The following is a 22,522-nucleotide window of genomic DNA, read 5'->3' as shown; positions in this document are numbered from 1 at the left end:
CTGGGTGTGGTGGCAGGTGCCTGTAATCCCAGCTACTCTGGAGGCTGAGGCAGGAGAATTGCTTGAACCTGGAAGATGGAGTTTGCAGTGAGCCGAGATTATGCCACTGCAGTCCAGGCTGAGAGACAGAGCAAGACTCCGTCTCAAAAAACAAACAAACAAACAAAAAACCACACACACAAAATCTCTGCAATCAAATTACGTAATAGTCGGAGGACTGTTCGAGGCGGGATTTTGAGACCAGACTGGGCAACAAAGCGAGACCCCTGTCTCTACCAAAATAATAATAATAATTAAAACACACACACACACACACACACACACACACACACAATCTCTGTAATCAAATTACCTAATGGTCTAAGTGAGACCGAATCAGCACAGAAGAGACGGGGCATTTCCACGCTCACCTGTGCGAGGCACATCACGTCTGCAATGCAGCTGGAGCTGGGACATGGAGGTTTGGGTCTGTGAAGGAAGTTTTCAAGGGAAACACTGGCTGGAGATGAGGAGGAATGCGAGAAGAGAGAGGAGGCTGCAGTGACGAACGACGGCAAGGTAGGCAAGGAGGATGCGCACAGGGAGAGTGGGATCATGGAGGCCCCCCAAGAAGGCAGAGACGCCGCCGGTGAGAGGTGTCACACTGAAGTGAGAGGCCTCACTGAGGGAAACAGGCGGGGCAGGGCACTGGAGGCAGACCCAGGAGTGCTCCTCGAAGGGAAGCACAGCGGGCGGGAGGCAGCTGGGAGAGGGAACACCTGTGCATTCTCCAATGCAGAGCAATAGGACTTTGTCCACAAGACCAAGGGGCCCAAAGAGCAAGACAGGGGCTCCTTCTCTAAAAAGCAAACTGTTCCAATGCCTGCTAGCACCCCAGTCCCTGAGTCCCATCCGCTGCTGGGCGCCTAGCCTCACAGGACTCTTGGGGAGCACTGGGCCAGGACTCGGCCTATTTGAATTGTCCCTTTTATTGTTTAGCTTTTCGTGTGTTTAGGTCTGTTCTCCCTTGGTCTAGAAGCGAGACAGCCAGATGTGGCCCACGGTCATGGGCTAGATGCCCAGTCCCGCTACTCGCTTAGCTTTGTGGCCCTGGGCAAATTCGCTCCCTCTCTGAGCCTCTGTCACTTCCCCTGAAAGACTCAGCTAGGGGACACCTCCTCAGGGGGCGGAAGCCCCGACAGGGACACAGTGAGTGCTCTGTAAAGATCTGGTCATTTAGGAGTTTATAGAAGAGTTGAATAATGACCTTGGGCTGGGAGAGTGGAGTGACAGCAGTGCAGAGCCAGAGGCTAGCACGGGGGAAGAAAAGCAAGATTTTTGTTTGTTTGTTTTTGTTGTTGTTTGTTTTTTTAGTAGAGATGGGATTTCACCATGTTGACCAGGCTTGTCTTGAACTCTGGCCTCAAGTGATCTGCCCACTTCCGCCTCCCAAAGTGCTGAGATTACAGGCGTGATCCACCGCGCCTGGCCGAAAGCGAGACTCTGATTGGAGGGGCTAAGACTCTGCGCTCTGTGCCTCTGGTGGGAGTTACCTGCGGGCCTCCGGGGCAGCGCCCCATGGCCTTCCCCCAGCAGCTCCCTGCAGGCCGCGCCCCGGTGCATTCCCCCAGCAGCTCGCTCCCTGCTCGTGGGGTTGCCTTGGGCTTCTGCTCAGAGGGGAGGTATGGAAGGCATTTCACAGAGGTGACTTCTTTGTCAGGCGCCCCCGTGTCCTCCGCGCTGGGAAGCCTGGTCCTGATTAGGCCATCCTGTGGGTGGCCCAGACTCACAGGCCTCGGGCTCTTTCCTCCCTGGATGGTACTGGCAGCCTTGGTTTTTCCAACCATGAGAAGTTACATGGGGTAGAAATTTGAGAGTGGCTTTTCCTCACTGCACAGTCAGCATCAACGGCCTCCCTGATCACCTTCATGGGTGATGACTCCCCCAGGGGCTGTGTCTCCCTGCTGACCGCGGCTGCCTCCATGTGATGGGTCAGCCCGTGCGGCTCACAGCACAAGGTCCCCGTCACCCACACCCACTCCTGGGAAGCGACTGATGAAAGTGGCTAGTGCATTGTCGTTTTGTGAACTTTAATAAAAATTCCTCCTGTAAAAACATTCAACAGACCCTTGAGGCCCGTGACATGGTGAAAAGAGAGTGGCTTTGGAGCCTGCAGACGTGGGTGCAAATCCAGGCTGCACTAGGCTGAGCATGAAGGTAATAGCTGTGTGACCTTGGGCAAGTCACTTGCCCTTTCTGAGCCTTGTTTCCCTATCTGTAAAAATCTGCTTGACGTAATTATCGGAAGGATTAAAGAAAACATATACAAAGCACTCACTGTGGTATCTAGCATGTGTTAGAGTATGGCAATGATTATAAAAGTAGAAACGATTATTTATGTAAGTGTGACAAACTACGAGTTACTCATTTTTCTTGCCTGGTGGATGTAGGTCCAGTAGATGCTTTCTGTGATCATGTTCGCTGAGATGCTTTATGCCCCCACACGAGTCAGGGGTTGTGCTACATCCTGGCATCCCAAGAGTTCGTTTGGATCACACTCCCCCATTCCATTCTGCAGCTTGAGATCCTCGCGGGGAATTGCGCCTCTGCAATTTCAAAAGAGATTTCTGTTCTGAAAGCCCTTGAAATAGGCTCTTGTCCTCAAGCTATAGAGTTTTAGAGCCAGGATGACATCTAGAGAGGACCTGGCCCGATGTCTTTGCTTTTAACGAAGAAAGACTCAGAAAAGTGAAGTGATTAACCAGGGAGGGCTGGGTAGGAATGGTCTTCGCAGCCCAGTGCATCGGGCATTTGCCGTGTGCCGGGAGTGGTTAGAAGCACCTGGCCTGAAGTGTCTTCTTGAATCTTCTCTGGTCTGTTTTGTCCCCATGGTATGGTGAGGAATAGGGACAGTCAAGTCTTCAGTCTTCAGTGCCTGGGTTTTTCCTGTCACGGATGCCACCTCTCTCTAGCTTCATGGAAGGGACTCGAACGTTGCCGATGTTCAGCTGCTGTGTCCTCGGCTTTCTTGTAGCTCCTTAGCTGTGCTGTGGCTGTGGGGAAGGAGCCCCTGAGAAGCGGTCATCTGCATGGTCTCTGGCAGCCCTGGTAGGATCATACTGTGATTGGCCAGGAAATAGCCCGGGGAGGAAACAGCCAGATTCTTGTTTAAGATCAGCATTGGCTGTGAAAACCACACAGCCTAATTCTTGCCTCCATTCAGGAACAAGAAGTGGGGGAATTACAGAAAGAGCTTCACATTTCAGTCCTTCACATGCCTGGAGTTAGCGTGAGGAGGCTTTATGGCCCAACACTCGATAGCGCCTCATCGACTATCCCTAGCTCAAAGCACGCACAGGAGGAAACAAAAATAAATCTTTATTTGAGTATGCTCCTGTTTTACATTCAAGGGTTAGCTGTCCGTGTGTCTTCAATAGCAAATCATCCTGGTGATGATAGATCATAAGCTCAAGAGGAAATTGCCTCAGGAGAACAGGTACTTAATCAATCGTCGGGGTTGTATGGAGGTTGCCTCATCCTAGAGTTTGGGGGTGGGGGATGACCTCCAAGGCCCGCTCAGGACTAGCTGTCTATTCTAAAATACCAGTCTCTGTTGGGACCTTACCGGCCCAGCAGCAAGAGTCATGGTCACTCTGCCTCTTCACCCTCCACCTGCAATGTCATTGCTATGGGAAGGGATGGTTGCTGATATCCTCTGATTAGGGTATCCTGAATCTGTTTCAATGTGGTTATTAGTGGCTTCTTTCAAATGGAGTAATTGATTTTAATGACAGCATGTAAATAATTAACAATGAGGCACTCACCTTCATACTCTCAAGGCTCTCCCGCTGAAGAACCTGTCTGCCTTTACTGCCACAGGCGGGAGTCCTGGGCTGTGGAGTGGTGCACGTCACAGTGCCAGCCCCCATGGTTGGTTGTCCTGATTTTTTTTTTCCACTTATTTCTAGGCTGCTTGTGCAGACAGATGCATAGGCATTTCTGTAGGCTGCTTGGTGCCTTCTTTGCACTTACCACTTTTTCAGACTTATCCAAGTATTTGGACACTTGTCTTTATTTCACTTCTTCTCTACCAGATCACGTGCCCTATCTATTGTGTTCATCTCTATATTCCCTGGGTTTAAAACATCAAGGATGCACAAAGAGTAATGAACAGGTAAACAGTAGTTTCTGAGTGAACTTGAGTTATGAACAAATAAACTTAGAACTCCATGCTATGGCAGATACCCTCTGCTGTGTGTGCCTGAAATAGCCAAGCTTGTTCCCCTGCAGTGAGAATGAAATCTCTTTGCAGAAGTGAGTGTGCAACACAGTTACTTGATAGTTACATTCACTTCTGAAATGGGCTACAACTTAATTCCTGTGTCTTGAGCATTGAAAGGGGATTTTTTGTTATTCCTAATAATCTAATAATCTTCAAAGGTATTCTTTTCAGTTGTGTTTGCACCAGGATCCCTGCCCTATGGTATTATAGTGACTTCATGCTTGCCCAAGAATCTTCTCAATTTCACCCTCAGTTAATATCCATTTGCATTTCTAGTAGGTCCTCTTGTTAAAGATAAATTTATAATTCTGTGCATGTATCTATGGTGGATGAAGACATGTTTTCCTGGTAAAAATACATAGTAAGGAGTTTTGATTCCCCAACATCGTTTCTTTAGCTACATTATTATTTCAGTATCCTCTTAATATGTTCAAAAGCTGAAACCCATTAAGATTCTTGAGAATATTTTTTCAAATATGCTCTGATTATTAAAAGTGTAAAATATATAGACTCACATCAATTTCTTCTGTTCACTCTTGTTTGGATGCAAAATTATATATGAAGGGTTTCAAACGGTGCCCTGTCATTTGCATTCAATCTGCAGATGTGTTTAATTAGCTGGCTTGGTGCTTATAAACTATGAGCCAATATTTAAAAAGCAGGAGATTTTGCATAAGAATCTAGACTGCTGGAAAATTTTTGTAAAGTTACCCTGCATGTCCACAGTGGGCTGTGATGGAGCAAGCTGCGTCGGCTGGGCCTGCTGTGCTTTGCAGGCCCACCTCCCGCTCCTTGCTCCTTCCAAGTCTCTTGTTTAAATTCCCGGAAATGTGGGATTAGGGGTGATCTAGGTTGTTTTTTTTTTTTCCAAATTTTATTTAACGTTGTTTCAAAAATTTTTAAAACATTAAAGAAAAATATCTTTGGAGAAGCTTGTTTTCTTAAGGATTAGTCTGTGTATATCCTTCTTAGTCAAATTGCACTTTGAGAATTTGTGAAAATTTTAGAATGGAACAGTGAGAGGAAGAGGAGCGGAAAGGTAGTGATTACATTGCCAGAGGCTTTCTTGGTCATTTCTTTGTGAGCTAGTTGAGTTATTCTGTGTTTGACTTGTGGTTTCTAGCGTTGCCAGATGTAAGAATGCCCCAAAGTGCGAGGTGGGAAGCAGCTGCATTACGAACATCTCCTTTTTCATCTGGGGCAGGATGGGCCGTCACTTGCTGGGATTCCTCCTGAGTCCCTGTGGGTTTGTTCACCTGGAGCAGCATCCGCGTCTGGGATGGATGTGGAATGACGATAAACTAGCTGCCACGGGGAAGTGATGTCAAAATGTACAGTAAACCCAGAGAGCTCTGGAAACATCATTTCATCAAGTCCCAAACAATTGCTATCATTGGAGGTTTCAGTGTTTCAAAGTCGGCATGCTTCCCACATGAGCAGTGCCCTGTCATGCGGGTCCCCCATCGCTTCTCTTGCTGAATGGCTCAGATCGTGGCCAGCTGGCATCCATATTCATGCGGAGCTCCACTGTTGGCATGTTGTACACATTTGTAGCAAAACAAGGATTTTTTTTTCTGTAGGTAGATGTCACTGAGAATATACTTATTTGGGCAATAAGGTCTCCAATGACAGGAGCTGGCAGGAGCACACCTTTCACCAAGAGACACAGAAGATTTAATTCATGGAATCCAAGGTGGCCACGGGATGCATTTTCTCCTTTTGTCCTTAACGATTTATAATACTTTTTTTTTTTTTTTTTTTTGAGACAGGGGCTTGCTCTGTCGTCCAGTCTGGAGTGTAGTGGCATGATCATAGCTCACTGCAGCTTGACCTCCCAGGCTCAAGCAATCCTCCCACCTCAGCCTTCTAAGTAGCTAGGACTACAGGTGTGTGCCACCATGCCCAGCTAATTTTAATTTTCTTTTTTTAGAAATGGGGTCTCACTGTGTTGCCCAGGCTGGTCTCGAACTCCTGGCCTCAAACAATTCTCTTGCGTCTGCCTCCCAAAGTTCTGGGATTACGGGCATGAGCCACCACGCCCAGCCTACAACGCTTCTTAAAAAAAAAAAAAAATTTTTTTTTTTTTGAGACAAGGTCTCACTCTGTCACTCAGGCTGGAGTGCAGTGGCTCGATCACTGCTCACTGCAGCCTTGACCTCCCTGGCTCTAGTGACCCTCCCACCTCAGCATCTTCCCTACCTGGAGTAGCTGGGACTACAGGCATGCACTACCATGCCCAACTAATTTTTTTATTTTTATTTTTGTAGAGACAAGAGTCTCACTATGTTGCCCAGGCTGGTCTTGAACGCCTGGGCTTAAGGAATCCTCTTGCCTCAACCTCCCAAAGTGCTGGGATAATAGGTATGAGCCACCTTGCTTGGTCAACACTTCTTAAAATGTGTTGAACCAGTTATAAGATTTGACTTTTGAATGGCCATAAACCAGAGCTTCTCTACCTCTGCCAACCTCTATGCCGTTTTGGGCAAACTATTGTTTTTATGGCTGTCCTGTGCGCTGGGGGATGTTTAGCAACTTCCCTGGCCTTTAGATCCAAGATGCCAGTAGCAACCACCCTCTTCTGCAGTGCCACAGTCAAAACTGTCTCAGCATTGCCAAATGTCCCCTGGTGGGCAAAACCATCCCAGTTGAGAACTGCTGTTGTCAACCCTCTGAGATCTTTTGATTTTGCCAGAACAGTTCAGAATTTTTCATCAATCTCAAAAGGGACCTGGAAGTCTGAAAAACTGTGTTTCCTCTCTGGATCCCTGAAGGGCAGGGACTCACTTTCAAAATCAAAGCATGGAACATGCTTCCCTCTCCTGTTCCTTTGGGAACCAACCCTATCTCTTCTGGGCAAGTTCCTTCATCTTTCTTAGCCTCATTTCCATTTATTTATTTATTTATTTATTCATTCATTCAGAGGTGGAGTCTCGCTCTGTCACCAGGCTGGAGTGCAATGGTGCAGTCTCAGCTCACTGTGACCTCTGCCTCCTGGGCTCAAGCGATTCTCCTGCCTCAGCCTCCTGAGCAGCTGGGATTACAGGCGCCGGCCATCACGCCCGACTAATTTTTGTATTTTTAGTAAAGACAGGGTTTCACCGTGTTAGCCAGGATGGTCTCGATCTCCTGACCTCGTGATCCGCCCGCCTCGGCCTCCCAAAGTGCTGGGATTACAGGCGTGAGCCTCTGCGCCCGGCCACCTCATTTTCTTTTTTGAAAAAATTTAAATACCACGAGCCCTATCTGAGAAGGGTGAGGGAAGCCTGAGTGAGATAATGTATGCGAATGGCTGCCATGTTGGAGGGCTTGGGTTCTTCGCACTTCTACCCCCATCCGCTCCCCATCAGCTCCGACATGGGAACCACCTGTTTTCAATCAAGCACAAGCCCCCCAGGTTAGACAACAGGGTCCTATCTCCACTTCCAGGCAGTCGACTTTCCTGAGACCTGGGTGCCTTGGCCACCCAGACTAGGAGACTTGAAGCTCTTCTCTCCTCAAACCTCAAACCGATTTGCTTGTTATTTTCTCGAAGGGTAGAGAGACGACTGCTGATGTGCTCCTGGAACAGTCACCGTGATGACTCAGGGCTCCGCTGGCACCCTGGGCACACAGGCGGTGCTGTTGCGTGCCCTCCCACACCCTCCGGAGATTGCCATTTTCTAATGCAGTTCAATGGTTTCTGCATCTACATATAAATAAAGTGTATTTATTTTTCTGATTCTCGTAAGAAAACCCAAAGCCACAAGATCGTGTTTGAAGCTGCAAAACCCATGACTTGAGGTTTCCCTCCCAGGGTGCCTTCCCCTTCCACCGCATGGACAGGGCTGCACAGATCTCTGCTCTGCTCTAACAGGCCCGAGGCCGAAAGGCGGGCAGCCCAAGGGAACACACCAGGCTGCGAGTGTCCTTGCGCTTCCTCTGCTCCTATTCAAAACCACCACGCTTTCAGAGAGGCAATTGCTTTTGTGATCTGCAACTGTGGGAGGCCCCAGGGGCCATGGGGCTTCCTTTGCTTCATGTTCCTCTCCTTTCTTTTAGAGTTGGAATCTTGTTTGGGTAACAGTTCAGCAGAAAGAGTGTTAACCATTTCTACACACGCAGAAGCGATTTGTGTATGCTGTATGTGTTCAAGAAAATTCACGGCTCTTTTCAATAAGGCATCGAAGGCCTTATTAGTAAGTGCATCAGAGTAAAAAGGAAAGAATAAAGAAGTTAAATTCATTTATATATATAGGCTTGTATACCTGTAGAGTATCTTGGAAGGACTCACAAGAGACAAAACAGAGATTGCCTCTGTGATGGAGGAAGGGAGATTTGATTTCGCTCTCCATGTTCATGCATATAAACCATTGCATATCTACAATATGCATGTATTTATTAAAAATAGGACACAATTTCAAACATAAAATAACAAATGGAAAAAACTAAAGACTGACACACAAGCTTTCTAAGATAAGGAGGGAAAAAAAGAAAGAAAGGTTGAGGCAGCTTGCAGAGATACATTTAACAGCAGAGAGGAAGTCGGGGGCGAGGGAGACGCACAGGACCAGCCTCGGCAGCATACCAAAGAACTCCATAGTTAAGGAGGCCAGGGGGTAGGGGGCCGGGGGTTGGGGGGCGGGCACTGAGTGCAGGGACAGCAGGCTCTGAGATGTGACCGTTGATTATCTGATGTGAAATCCACTGGTTAGAAGCACACTGGTGCCTAAGGGCACACACAGGGACATTATAGAGATGACTAGGCCTCCTCCAATATGCCAGTGAGCATCAGATAGTCATCTCTGTAATGTCTCTCAACGTGGGCTCAGGCTCAGGCCCAGGTTTGACTCAGAGGGGACAACTGTGTGCGCCAAAAATTCTTCCCTGAGTTCTTAGCCCCTTTGTGGGCTTGTGAGCTGCAGATAGGATTTTGAATAGATGGTACATGTCTTTGGATACTCTTTCATGGATGTTACAATATTTCTTAAAAATCAGCTTTGTGATAAGACCCAGGCAGCAGAGCTTAAGATTCTGTTCTCTGGCGGGAACCTCAGTATGTAGACTCAAATTTGCCAAAAAATAGCAAATCCACACCCTCAGATGATCGGCCACAGCCCACCTCTCGACTCTGCACAGATAAATGTGCAGCTGTTGGCTCTTCCCTCACAATGGAGAGGTCCAAAGTGAAAAGTGTTCAGTTTTTTGTTTTTTGATGGAGTCTTGCTCTGTCACCCAGGCTGGGGTGCAGTGGGGCACGATCTCGGCTCACTGCAACCTCTGCCTCCCGGGTGTTCACGCCATTCTCCTGCCTCAGCCTCCCGAGTAGCTGGGACTACAGGCACCCGCCACCACGCCCGGCTAATTTTTTTGTATTTTTAGTAGAGATGGGATTGCACCGTGTTAGCCAGGATGGTCTCGATCTGCTGACCTCCTGATCCACCCGCCTTGGCCTCCCAAAGTGCCGAGATTACAGGCGTGAGCCACCGCGCCCGGCCAAGTGTTCAGTTTTTAACCTGTCAAGAGCAGGCCTCAGAACGCTCTTGACAACATGAAAAAACCATGCTATGCTTTTTCCACAACGCTGGCTTGAGCCCGATGCAGGAAGCTTTGATGGGGAGCTGTGCGTTTACACGGTTCAATCTCCTTTGACGGCACGCCCTCGCCCTGCCCAGTCTTTTGCCTGTACAAAGCCCACCCCCTACCAGTGAATCACTGTCCCGCCCTGCTTTCCCTTGCCCCGCCAAGGCAGCTGCACTCCCAGGTGAGTGTTATTGTAAATCTCAGATCCACCCACATCAGGCGCCCAGGTCCCCGAAGGACAGCCAAAGGCTGTTAGACCACACTGCCCTGTGCTGTGAAGTGGCCACAACCACGACTGGGATTCCAACAGCTCTGGCAGTTCCTAAGCGCCAAAGGGAAGATGGAGAATTTAATCAACCTCAGTAGCCATTTACTGCTCCATATATTACAAAACAGAAGAGATTATGTCTTAATTACACGCCCTTCATTCTAAAAGGCCGTGATCATCTGTGGTGGCCACTAGCATTTAAATAAATCATGGAAAACATGTGTCTGGCCTCTGAGGTTAATAACGTGCTGGCGATCTTTCCAGGAGCCAAGAAGGTTTCTGTAATCATGGACAATTGCTGCATGGGCTTCAATCGAGGGCAGAGCTGAGTCACTTGACTGTAAACACGTGGTGGAGAATGTCTGGGCTCATCTTGACGACTTTCTGCTGGTGCTGACGGTGAGAGTGTGGGTGGGGGGCACTGGGGATCCGGTCCCAGGGAGGCAGCCGCAGAGGAGCTGGGGACCCTGCAGGGCTGCGGCCACGGTCCTGGGCTCTCCCACAGGCCCTGGCTTCTCCTCTCTCGGAGGAAATGCAGCAGACATTTAAATATTTCCAAACCAAACAAGACACCCTGAAGGACGCTCCTCCTGCGGCCCCATCATCTGCTTCGGGCCGGATTTGGAAATATCAAACAACAGTGACAGAGGCAGCTTGGCTTTGCAGAGGACGAATAGGGAAGACAGGAAAACAGAGCTGGTGGCTGCCACTGTGCTGGGCTGCTGCCCTCAGACTGGGGGGCTGCTTTTAAATATAGCAAAGTCAGGAATGCAAGGTGGTCTTCAAGTCACAGTTCCCTGAGTGTCCCCCACCCTCCTCCAGCATCCAAAATAAACTGGTTGGGCCTCAAGGGTTTCCATGGGTCATATGAGTTCTTTATGACCTGGAAACACTTCCTTTCAGGATTTCCACGGCTATTTCTCAGAGAGCATCCTTGTACTCTCATTTATTCTAAAAAGGCCCTTCCTGCTCTCTCCCGCACCCAACAGTTTAATCAGACTTAACATTTTCATGTGGGCTTTGGATGGTGACAGAAGTAAAAGTACTAGAATCAAACCATCCTTCCCACCTCATCCCCCAACCCCGAAGTCACCTCTTATCTGTTCCATGAGACTACAGCCTGCTCCAAAATTCTGAAAAGCCTTATCTAATGTCAGTACTGAATTTGGGGAAGGAAAAGGAAAGTTGTAACTCTGGCCTTGTTCTGCACATAATTGTGAATAGAATTGTGGTTTCTTTCTTTCTTTTGTAATCTTGCTTTCCAAATTAAAACCCCTCAATGACTCAGCCTCTGCTAGGGGCTGAGAAAAAGAGTCTTGCAAGGGCCATCAAGAGAATGCCTGGGTGAAAGCCAGAGGGCAGTGCGGGAAAACTGCAGTCCCGCATCTCCAGAGGGCCTCACAGATTTTGCCTCCCCAAGCCTGGTTCAGTTCCCTGGGGGTAATATGACAATGGCACCCCCACCCTCCTGTGGGAGAGGGGCTTGAGTCCTGTGTAAGGGAGTCTGGGCCAGACTCTGATTTTGAACATGGAGGGCAGGTCCTCCTCCTCTCCATGCAGCCCCGGAATCTCCCTTCTTACCAAGCCCCCTCCTGCCGAGCCAGATCTCTGCCTGGGGATTCCTGCTTTCCTCCTCCCCTGTGCCCTGGGTGGGAAGTTGGCCTCTGAGGGCTGGGCCTGAGCTCCCATCCCTCCCGCCTCACTCCCGGGGAGCCAAGACTGGGCCTGGACACACCTGGTTCTCATTTGGGGTTAAGCTGATGGAGACACGGCCTGGGGGCTCTCAGAGCAGCTGGTTCTCTCCCATGGGACCTCAGTGGAAAGGGTGGGAGTCCTGGAGGCCATGCAGGCTGCCTTTGCCCAGCCTCCTCAGACGCCAGGGTCTGTTGCATTCTTTTTTTTTTGAGATGATGTCTCAGTCTGTTGCCCAGGCTGGAGTGCAGTGGTGTGATCTCGGCTCACTGCAACCTCCGCCTCCCGGGTTTAAGAGATTTTCCTGCCTCAGCCTCCCGAGTAGCTGGTTCTACAGGCGTCCACCACCACACCCAGCTAATTTTTGTGTTTTTAGTAGAGACAGGGCTTTACCATGTTGGCCGGGCTGGTCTTGAACTCCTGACCTCGAATGATCCCCCTGCCTCAGCCTCCCAAAGTGGGAGTTACGGGAGGGAGCCTGCCTTAGCCTCCCAAAGCTGGGATTACAGGAGTGAGCCACTATGCCCAGCCAAGGGTCAGTTCCATTGTTAGGGGATGAACGGATGACGTCTACTCCAGTGTGGGCTGTGTCTCGGGCTGTTCATGAACTTAGTGGACAAACACCCTGGCACATGCCGAGTATATCTTACCAATTGTCAAGCTCAAGGGGCACACGGATCCTGCCAGGAAGCCTCCCCCATCCTTTCACAGACCAGCCAGATTCTGATGTGTGGAGTCTGACGGAGTCGGGTTGGGGTTTCAGCAGTCCCAGTTACCAGGTATGTGACTGCGAATGATCTTACTCCTCTAGGAAATGGGTTTAGCAATACTTGCCTCCTAAGACTCTTCAAGATCCCACTCACAGGCGGCTAGCAGAGAGCGGGGGCCCACAGACAGCTGCCTCTATGAATACCCAGCGTTCCTACTGTGCAGCGGCACTAGCTTATCCCAGTTCAAAAAGGGGAAAAAATCTTTGTCCTGTCTTCTATTTTTTTTTGAGAGGTGTGTGCCTTGATGCAGAGACAATGTCTGATGCAGTTTCAGGGGCAGTGCTGCCTCTCCCAGGGACTTGTGGAGTCCATAACTATAGGCTTTGCCCTCCCCAAAAGAATGCAGTCCTGCTGGGGGCTAGAGCTCATTTGCATGCTGGCTCTAGCGTTTTCTCTCTGCAGGAAATAAAATCTAGCTTCCAAGCCACTCCATGCTCAAGGCACAGATGGAGAGAAGGGATGGGCCTCGCTAGTCTGGCTCTCTGAGAGCTTATTTAATCTGGAGATTGCTAGGGCAGGGGAGAAGGCCTGGAGTTGTGGACCCAGAAATCAAGTATATTTCTGTGCAGCTGTGAGCTCGATTTATAACTGTTACGGTTGAATTATGTTCTTCACACTCCTACTTCCCCCAAAAAGTATGTTGGAGTCCTAACTCCCAGTGACCTCATTTGGAGATAAGGTCTTTACAGAGGAAATTGAATTAAAACAAAGTCATTAGGGTGGGCTCTGGTCCCATATGACTGTGTCCCCATAAATAGGGGAGATTAGGACAGATACACACACAGGGAAGAGCATGTGGGGACACAGGGAGAAGACACCATCTGCAAGTCAAGGAGAGGGGCCTCAGGAGAAACCAACCCTGCTGACACCTGGATCTTGAACTTCCAACCTCCAGGACTGAGATGATAGATTTCTGTGTGTAAATCACCCAATCTGTGGCACTCAGTTGCAGGACAGACCTAGCAGATGCCCTATGGCTTTTCTAGGCCATAGCCTCTTCGGGGCTGCTGTCTGGAAGGGACTCCTGGTGCTGAGGGCGGGAGACAGCCCACAGCCATCTCTGGGACGTTATCTTTAGTGTGTGTACTTGTGTTACTCCCAGGGCACAGTAAGGAGCAGGGCTTTCCCTATAGCCTGGAGGGGCCTGTCTGTGGGCTTCACTGATCTGGCAGCCAGTGCCCACTATGAAGATCTGAAGCTGGAGCAGCCTCCTTACTTGGCACTGCTGCTCAGCTGCTCCTTGGCAGAGATTCACATCTGGGTGGAGGACTCCCAGCCCGTCTACCTGCCCCATTCCTCTTGGGACTTGCTTGAAAGGGATGGGTCATCTAAGAGGAAGAGGGATTGCCCTTGCTGACCAAACCCTGTTTGTACCATTGCAAGGGGACACCCCATGTTCAGAGCCTGAGTCAGAGCCCTGGGACCTCACTGCTTCCTGGAGCCACGAGGTCCTCTCCACACTCCACGAAGACAGCTGGCCAGCCTCGGCTCTGGGCTCCTGGAGGAGGCAACCTCCCTAGCCTGTTCTGGGAGACGCTGCCCTGTGCTGTGGTTCCAGCTGGGGGCCTTGTCCATGGCCAAGGGGCTTGGGTTGGCCTCTGAGAACAAAAGCAACCTTTTAATTTAAAAGAGGCAGTTCTTTCTGTTTCTGGGATTAGAGCAGGGTTGTGATTAGAAAAAAGGAAACTTCAGAAGATGATGAAACCACTGTGGTGGATTTGGAGATTTGGGAGGATGGCAGGCGTGATGGGATGTCAGCCTTTAGTGCTTGCAGATAGACCCACAACTGAATAGCAGATTGTGTGCGAGTGTGTGTGTGTGCTTGAGTGTTGCTGTGTGTCTGTGTATGCGTGTGTGTGTGTGTCTGTGTATCTGCATGTCTGCATGTCTACATGTATGTCTGTGTGGGTCTGTGAGTGTGGGTCTCTGTGTGTATGTCTATGTGTTTATGTGTGCCTGCGCGTCTGTGTGTATCTATGTGTTTGTGTGGCTCTGTGCATCTGTGTGTATGCGTGCATGCTTTTGTGTATCTGCATATCTCAGCACATGTGTCTGTGTGTGTCCATATGTCTCTGTGTGTTAGATGTCTGTGTGCAAGCGTGTTTGTGTGTCTTTATGTCTGCCTGTCTACATCCTTGTTTGTGTATGTCTGTGTGTGTGTATCTGTATCTGTGTCTATGTGAGTGTCTGTGTCGGTATGTGTGTGTTAGTGTCTGTATTTATATCTCTGTGAGTGTGTGTGTGTGGATCTATGTCTGTATGTGTCTATGTCTGTGTGTGAGTGTGTCTGTGTTTATGTGAGTGTGTCTGTGCCTATGTGTGTCTGTGTCTGAGTGTCTCTATGTGTGTCTGTGTCTATGTCTGCATGTGTGTGTGTCTGTGTGTGTGTCTATGTCTGCATGTGTGTCTGTGTCTATGTGACTGTGTGTGTGTGTGTGTGAGTGTCTATGTGGGTGTCTATGTCTTTGTGTGTGTTTGAGTGTGTGTCTGTGTCTGTGAGTCACTATGTGAGTCTGTGCATCTATGTGTGTTTCTGTGTGTGTCTGAGTGTGTGTATGCGTGTCTGTGTCTGTTTGTGTCTATGTGTTTGTGTCTGTGTGTGTCTATGTGAATGTGTGTGTGTCTATGTGTGTGTGTCTATGTATTTGTGTCTGTGTGTATGTGTTTATGTCTGTGTGTGTCTATGTGAGTGTCTGTGTGTGTGTGTGTGCATGTGACTATGTGTGTCTATGTCTGTGTGTATGTCTCTGTGTGTGTGCCCATGTCTCTGTGTCTATGTCTGTGTGTCTGTGGGCGTGTGTCTGTGTGTGTGTATGTCTGTGTGTATGAGTATGTGTGTGTCTGTGTATGTAAGTGTGTGTCTGTGTATCTGTGTGCATGTCTGTGTGTGTCTATGTCTGTGTGTATCTATATGTGTGTCTATGTGTGTATGTGTGTGTCTGTGAGTGTGTGTCTCTGTGTGTGTTTCTATGTATGTGTCTGTGTGTGTATGTGTCTGTGTATGAATGTGTCTGTGTGTTCATGTGTGTGCATGTGTGTCTGTGTGTTTGTGTCTATGTGTGTCTATGTCGCTATGTGTGTGTCTGTGAATGTGTGTCTATGTGTCTCTGAGTGTGTTTATATGAGTGTGTCTGTGTGTGTATATGAGTGTGTATCTGTGTGTGTGTGTGAGTGTGTGTATGTCTCTGTGTGTGTTTTCTTTAGGCCGTGGCTTCCCTGTGCTTGGGCTGGAGCCCTGGGCGTCCTTGGCTTTGTCCTCTCCCCGTCCTGCGGGCGGCCCCGGCGTGGCCCTTACTGCTGGACTACTGTATCTTAGAGCACAGGGCTGTGAACAGCCTCTGCCATCATGCCAAGGAGCATATTGACAGCTGCCCTTGGAAGAGGCCCTGGGCAGGCGAGGCCAGGCGGCTGGGCTGCACCAGACGTCCAAGGCGCAGAGGAACATGTCCCTGTGACCTGAGTCCCCACAGCCTTATCCTGCCCTGGCGCGTCCGTGCCTTTCCTTTTCTGTGTCTCTCCCTCCTTGAGCTCCTGCCCTCATGCTCGGCTCTCTCTCTCTCTTAGGAAAAGGCCTGAGTAACTGATTAATGTGGAGCTATGCCTGGTGCCTGCTGGGCTGTGCCTCTCTCCTCTGCAGAGTCTAGGAGGGAGATGGATCCTCTGCAGAGTCTAGGAGGGAGCTTGAGGGAGATGGATCTAGAGCAGCCGTCACCTAGGGAGCCCCAGAAGCCCCTGTCGCCCCAGGCCCATCCAGAAATCTCGCTGTTAGGGTCTGGAGTGAGTTGGGGAGTCTGCTCGAGTATACTGGGGTGTAGAAGGCTTGCTTGACAGCTAGGAGAATGCGGCTGTGGCCACAAGCTTCCCCACCTGTAGACTGCTGTGCTGGAATGAGGGCGACTGTAAAACACAAACACAATCCTGCTCTCCAGCAGCATCCTACTCCCCTGAGTAGAACCAGGGGAGCTTTTTTCTTTTTAATTTTTAATTGACAAATAATTTTGTGTATTTATCAGGTACGATGGGATGTTTTGAGCTACGTATATGTTGTAGAAAGAGTCAATCAAGCTAACACCATCACCTCACCAACTTCCCTTTTTTTTGTGGTGAGAATGTGAAGAATCTATTCCTTTAGCATACATTATTATTATTATTAACTGCAGTCACCATGGCACACAATAGATCACTAAAACTTACCCCTGCAGTCTACCTGAGACTTTGTGCCCTATGGTCAATACATCCCCTTTCCCCATCCCTTCTTCTCCCCCAGCCTCTGGTAACCACTTTTCTACTCAGTTTCTATGAGATCAACTCTTGGATTCTCCATATAAGTCAGATCATGTGGTAGTTGTCTTTCTGTAGCTGGCTTATTTCACTTAGCCTTACGTTCTCTGGTTCCATCCATGTGGTCTCAAATGACAGAATTTTCTTCTTTTTTAAGGCTATGCCGTATTCCAGGGGTCCCTGACTCCTCTGCCCCGTCTGTGGAAAAATTATCTTTCATGAAACCGGCCCCTGGTGCCAAAATAATTGGGAACCACTGTCATATTCCATTGTATGTACAGGGAGTTCTAAAAATCTGTTCATCAGTTGATGCGCACATAGGTTGATTGCATTTCTTGGCTGTTGTGAACAGTGCTGCAGTGAACCTGGAAGAGCAGACATCTCTTCCGCATACTGATTTCAGCTCCTATGGAGCTTTCTCCGGAAGGAGGCTGCTGGATCCTCTGGCACTTCTAGTTTTAGTCTACAGAGAAGCTGCCATACTGTTTTCCAAAATAGCGGTGCTAATTTACATTCCCGCCAACCGTGCGCAAGGGTTCCTTTCCCCCACATCCTTGCTAATACTTATTTACTTTTTGTCTTTTTGATAAAAGCCATTCAGATGGGTGTGAGGTGGTATCTCATTGTGGTTTTCATTTGCATTTCCTGATGCATAGAGATGTTGAACGTTTTTCCATAGACCTGTCGGCTGTATCCGGGGAGCTGTTAAAGTGCACCTCGGCCTACCCCAGATGACTGTGTGAACTTCGGTTGGGCCACAGGACGGCCGCAGGGTTTTGTTTTTTTTTTCCCCAGAGCTTGCTGGGCTACTGTGCACCCACTCAGGCTGTGAGCAAGTGTGTCATCCAGAGTGAGTCCGCCAGCGGACTTGGTGTCTTTGGAATCCCGACTGAGATGCCAGATCCTGGCCTGGTTCCCTGTGTCTCAACCCAGCTAAGCAATTCTGTTCTAACAGCAGGTCCAGTTCCTCGCCTCCTTCTTGAAGAACAGCTCTTAGTGGGGATTAGCACACGGCGGCGCTGGGGCCCAGTCAATCAACACAGTCTCCCGACACTTGCGCTCTGTGCTGCGTGGAGCAGCTGAAGGAGGAGCGAGGAGGCAGGTCTTCCTCTCCCCACACTCCAGGCTCGGACTCTACCTAACTCGCAGCGGTTTCCAAAGCTGAGGCGGAGGTGCTCTGCCAGTTTTGGGAGGTGATGCTGTGCCACCCAGCAGACGAGTCACTGCCCAGCTGTGACCGAGCCTCCGTTGCCAGGCTGGAGGGTGGGATGGGCCCTTCGGAGGGAAAGCTGTCCCGCTCTCTGCTCCGTCTGTGCTCTCGTGAATACAGTTAAGCCCACAGGCCTGGCGATGCAGCCGTGGGATGGCCAAGGCTCCGTATCTCACACACGTCCCCCAGGACATGGAGAGATGAATATTTATCAGTTGGATTGCTGTGGACTTGGGGCACTCTGAACTCAAAAACAGCTTCCAGAACTTTCATTTTTTCCCCAATGACCTTGACGTCTGTGTGCCCTGGCCCTCCCTGGCCATGTCTACATTTGTGGTGTTTTTTCTTGCTAAGATAGTGTTTCATAGAGGCAGGTTTGGTAAAATGTATTTCCGTTCGGATAAAATATATTAAAATATATTTCCATTCTAAATAAGTCAGTGCCTGTTTTGAATTAATCACCATGATGCAGAATAATTAGGTATAATACGAATCTACAAAGAGAGTGTTTCTTTCGGGAAGGAGCTGCTAATTCCCTTTAATGCCATACCGTGGCCTATCCTAAGGACCTGAAGATTTTCCCCAGAAATCCGACTTCCACTTTCTAAAATCTAAGTCAAGATTGTTCTCCCTAATTCTGTATAAGTTGCTGTGGCAGTTCAGAAAATTTGAGCATGCACAACTAGAGAATTCACTTACTTCCCCAGAATTCAGGCCAAGCCAAGTAAAACAGAAGTCCATGGGTCTTTCAGCTCATGGGTTGGCACTGGGGACCTGGAGAGATAATGGTGGCCTCAGAGGACAGGAATCCAGCTTCCAGGGCTGCCACTCAGCTCCAGGGACAGGAGCTCAGGAAATGTCTGCAGACTCCTCCTCTCCAGACCTCTTTCCCTCCTTACCTCCCTCCCCCCGCTTCCCTCTCCTCCGGCTTTCACCCTTTCTCTCCTTCTCTCTCCCTCCTTCCTCCTCCTTTCTTCCCACACCCTCCCCCCATCTTTGCCCTTCCTCTCTCTTTCTCTGTGTATCTCTTTCTCTCACAGTCTCTCTTCTTTGTCTCTCTCTTACCCCATCTCACTCCCTTCCTATCTCCCTCTATCCCTTCCTCCCTCTCTTTCTTCTCCGTTTCTCTTTTCCCTTTCCTTCTCTATGTGTCTGTCTTCCTCTCTCTTTTCTCTCCCTCTCTTCCTCTCTTTCTCTTCCTCTTTCCCTCTTTTTGACTATCTTCCTCTTTCCCCTCCTTCTTCTCTGTCTCCATCTCTCTCTTTCTCTTCCTTTCTCTCCCTTTTCCTCTCTCTGTCTCTCTCCCTTCTTCACTCAGGGTTCTGCCTACCCATTCATATCTAGGGATCACTATTGCTATCCTCTGAGATCACAGCCCCCCTTCTTTGCCTTTTCTCTGTTCTACCCTCAAAAGGTTTTATAACCAATAAGGGAGTTTCTTTTCCTGTCTGCTCCCATTACTGCTTCCTTCTGTTTATAGAATTCTGACTGGCTGCTGTGTGCAAGTACCTAGACTTATTGTTCCGCTGAGGCAGGTAGACTTCAGTGGTTCCACCTGACTCCTCTCTGCAATGTTTACTACAATAAAACAAGAGGCTTCATTGCTTTGAATAAAAATGGGGAGATCCTACTTTCTGGCCTAGCGTTCAAAATTAAGCCTTGCATTTTCCTAGGGGCCAATAATCAATCACAGAGGCATTTAGACGGACAAACTATTTGAAAAGCTTTTCCAGATCTTTGCTTAACCAATTAATAGGCTGTCCTTAATACCTATCCATTGGAACCTATAAAAAGATCTGTAATCAAAACTGCCTTTCAAGAGCTGCAGTTTTCAGAGTGTGGTCCCAGGACGAACATTATCAGCATCACCTTCTTTTATTAACTTATTAGGAATACTCATCCTTTGACCACAACCTTGGACCCACTGAATCAGAAATGGAGGATGGGGTGGACCCACAGCCTGTGTTGAACAAGCCCTCCAGGTGATTCTGATGTGCACTCAAGTGTGAGAACTGCTGCTTCAGAGGGAATACTCCTGCCACTCAAAGATCTGCAGTGTCAGTTGCAAAATTCTTAGAGGCAATGTTGGAGAAATGAGGGAAATAAACTGAAATCAGAAGACATGGGTCAACCCCCACAAAGTCATGACCTAGTCAGGAGCTAGTACAGATCTGTAAATAAGGTCAATATCAGCACATCTGAAGGATATTGTCATAATTAAGTAAGATAGCCGTGTGAGATTTAGTAAGATAGCCACGGTGTCCAGCACTTGGTGCATGATGCTCAGTAGTTACCTGGTCTTTTCTTTATGTATACAGCTCTAATGAAACAAACAAAAAACAATAATTATTATAGAAAACAATCAAATCTTTTAATATACCACTTTATTCTGCCAATGAGCAGAAACCCTAAGTTCAAAATCCATTTGATAAAAAAACAGTTGAGGCATTTATCCCTAGTTGAGTTAGTTCATTTATTTTCACTTATAAAGGTGTAGCACTTTCTTTCAATTTAATCACTAACATATGAGCAACTTTTAAAGCCAAGCACTGCATGTTTCTCCAAAAAAAAAAAAAAAAAGGATGAATATAAATGAGTCTATGTGTACGTGTGTGTATTTGAGGGACAGTTAGGAGAGAAACAATTTTGACTCAAAAGGAAACAAAACAACAGCCTTATTTGGGGAGAAATCTAGAAATGAAGCACACATGTAGCAAGTCAGGGCTTTAGCACCTGCTGAGCATGGTCAGGCCTGTTCTTACTGAATTGTGATCTGGTTTCAGGATGAGACAGTAGGCGAAAAGAGTAAAATAGAAAAAAGCCCACGCCTGGGCAACAAGGCAAGACCCCGTCTCTACAAAAATTAAAAAATTAGCCAGGCATGGTGGTGCGTGCCTGTGGTCCCAGCTACTCAGGAGGCTGAGGCAGGAGGATCACTTGAGTCCAGGCGGTGGAGGCTGCAGTGAGCTGAGATCACACCATTGCACTCCAGTCTGGGCAACAGACCACGACCCTGTTTCAAAAAAAAAGGGAGAAGAAGAAAGAAGAAAGCAAAGTATTTCCTAAAACTGGAAACCATAACTTATGAAAGTGAGATACTTAAAAATGTCTCTATTGGAAGCACCAGAAAACGGGTCAAATTTTGTCACGTTCTTGCAGTTTGAAAGAATCGTTGAGTCGCCTTGGGCGGATCTCCTCGTGCCACCAGGGGGCGCGCTGGGCCTCCCAATGCGGCCAGGCAGGCAGACGCAGTTTTCGTCTTTGAGGTCCTGTCATTCTCTATATAAACAAGTTACGTTCAAGTGTTTAGGATATAAATTACGACCATGCCGGCTGCCTCGGAAGGAATGTAAACACAGCACTGTGGTCGGAGCAAACTCTGAAACTGACTTCATAATTTATAGCAGGCCCCCGAGTAGCTCACTATAAAAGAAAATAAAAAGGCCTTATTTAACTGCAAATATGATAATGGAGAGACAAAAAATGTTTAAATCACTTCTTAATTTTAGAAGATATAGGAAGGAAACCTAAAGATTAGAAAGATGGTTAAGACTTTCGGAAACAAGATGTTTCACTCAGGAGACGCTCTTTGCAGTGAAATTCACTTAGAATACAAAAACCCTGGGGTGTGAAACAGTTCCCTACGAATACCAAGAGCCTGGTGACTGACTGGGAGAAAGACCTTTTAAGGGATAAGAAACAAAGGTGAGTTTTCCAATCAAGAAAGAAAAAGCAAAAAACAGAAACAAAAATCCTGCCCTGAATTGGAGAGGAAAATGCACAGCGTGATTGGGGCAGATAATTTCTCTGCTTCTCTCAGACCCATTGTCCCCAACATGGCTCGTGATGGTGAAGGGCTGCTGGGACAGAAGGTCAGTCCTCCTGCCTAGTTGGCCTATTTTGCTCTTCCATCGGGAGCGTCACCAGCTCTGCCTGTAACATTGGTGATTGGGAAATTTAGCAAGAACAGAAAAAGGGGCTGAGGGGCTCCCTTGTTAAATCCCTGGTTAAAAGGGAGGAGTGGGGAGAGGAGGCCAGGAGGAAGGGAGGGCTGAACTGGCTTGCTATGTGCCGATGCTGAGCAGGGCCAGCCAGGCTCTGAATTGGAGGGTGGGACAGGCCGCAGCCACAGAGCAACGTGTGGGGAGTCCAGCTTCTGTATTAAACTCCCCAAGGAAGTTGAACCCCCTGCTGGGAGACTGCCCCCTGCAGCTCAGGGCTCCCCCTGCATTCTTCAGATCTGAACCCCATTTCTGACAGCATGCAACCGCCACCCATAACAAAATTGCAACGTGCAAAGGGAAGAAGCAGGGTGCTGTTCTTTGGGCATCCAACCCTGGAGGGGGGCTTACCACTGTGCCTCACATCTGTCAACCCATGCCAGTCGGGAGGGAGGGCAAAGGGCAGAACACTCCCTGGACACAGGAAAGAAAACAAAAGGGGCACAAAATTGGTTTCCTCAAAATCAAACCCTTGCCTTT

Source organism: Pongo abelii, chromosome 5 (genome assembly GCF_028885655.2).
Source record: "Pongo abelii isolate AG06213 chromosome 5, NHGRI_mPonAbe1-v2.0_pri, whole genome shotgun sequence".
In the NCBI taxonomy this organism is placed as follows: Eukaryota; Metazoa; Chordata; class Mammalia; order Primates; family Hominidae; genus Pongo; species Pongo abelii.
Note: the sequence above shows the minus strand (reverse complement) of the source record.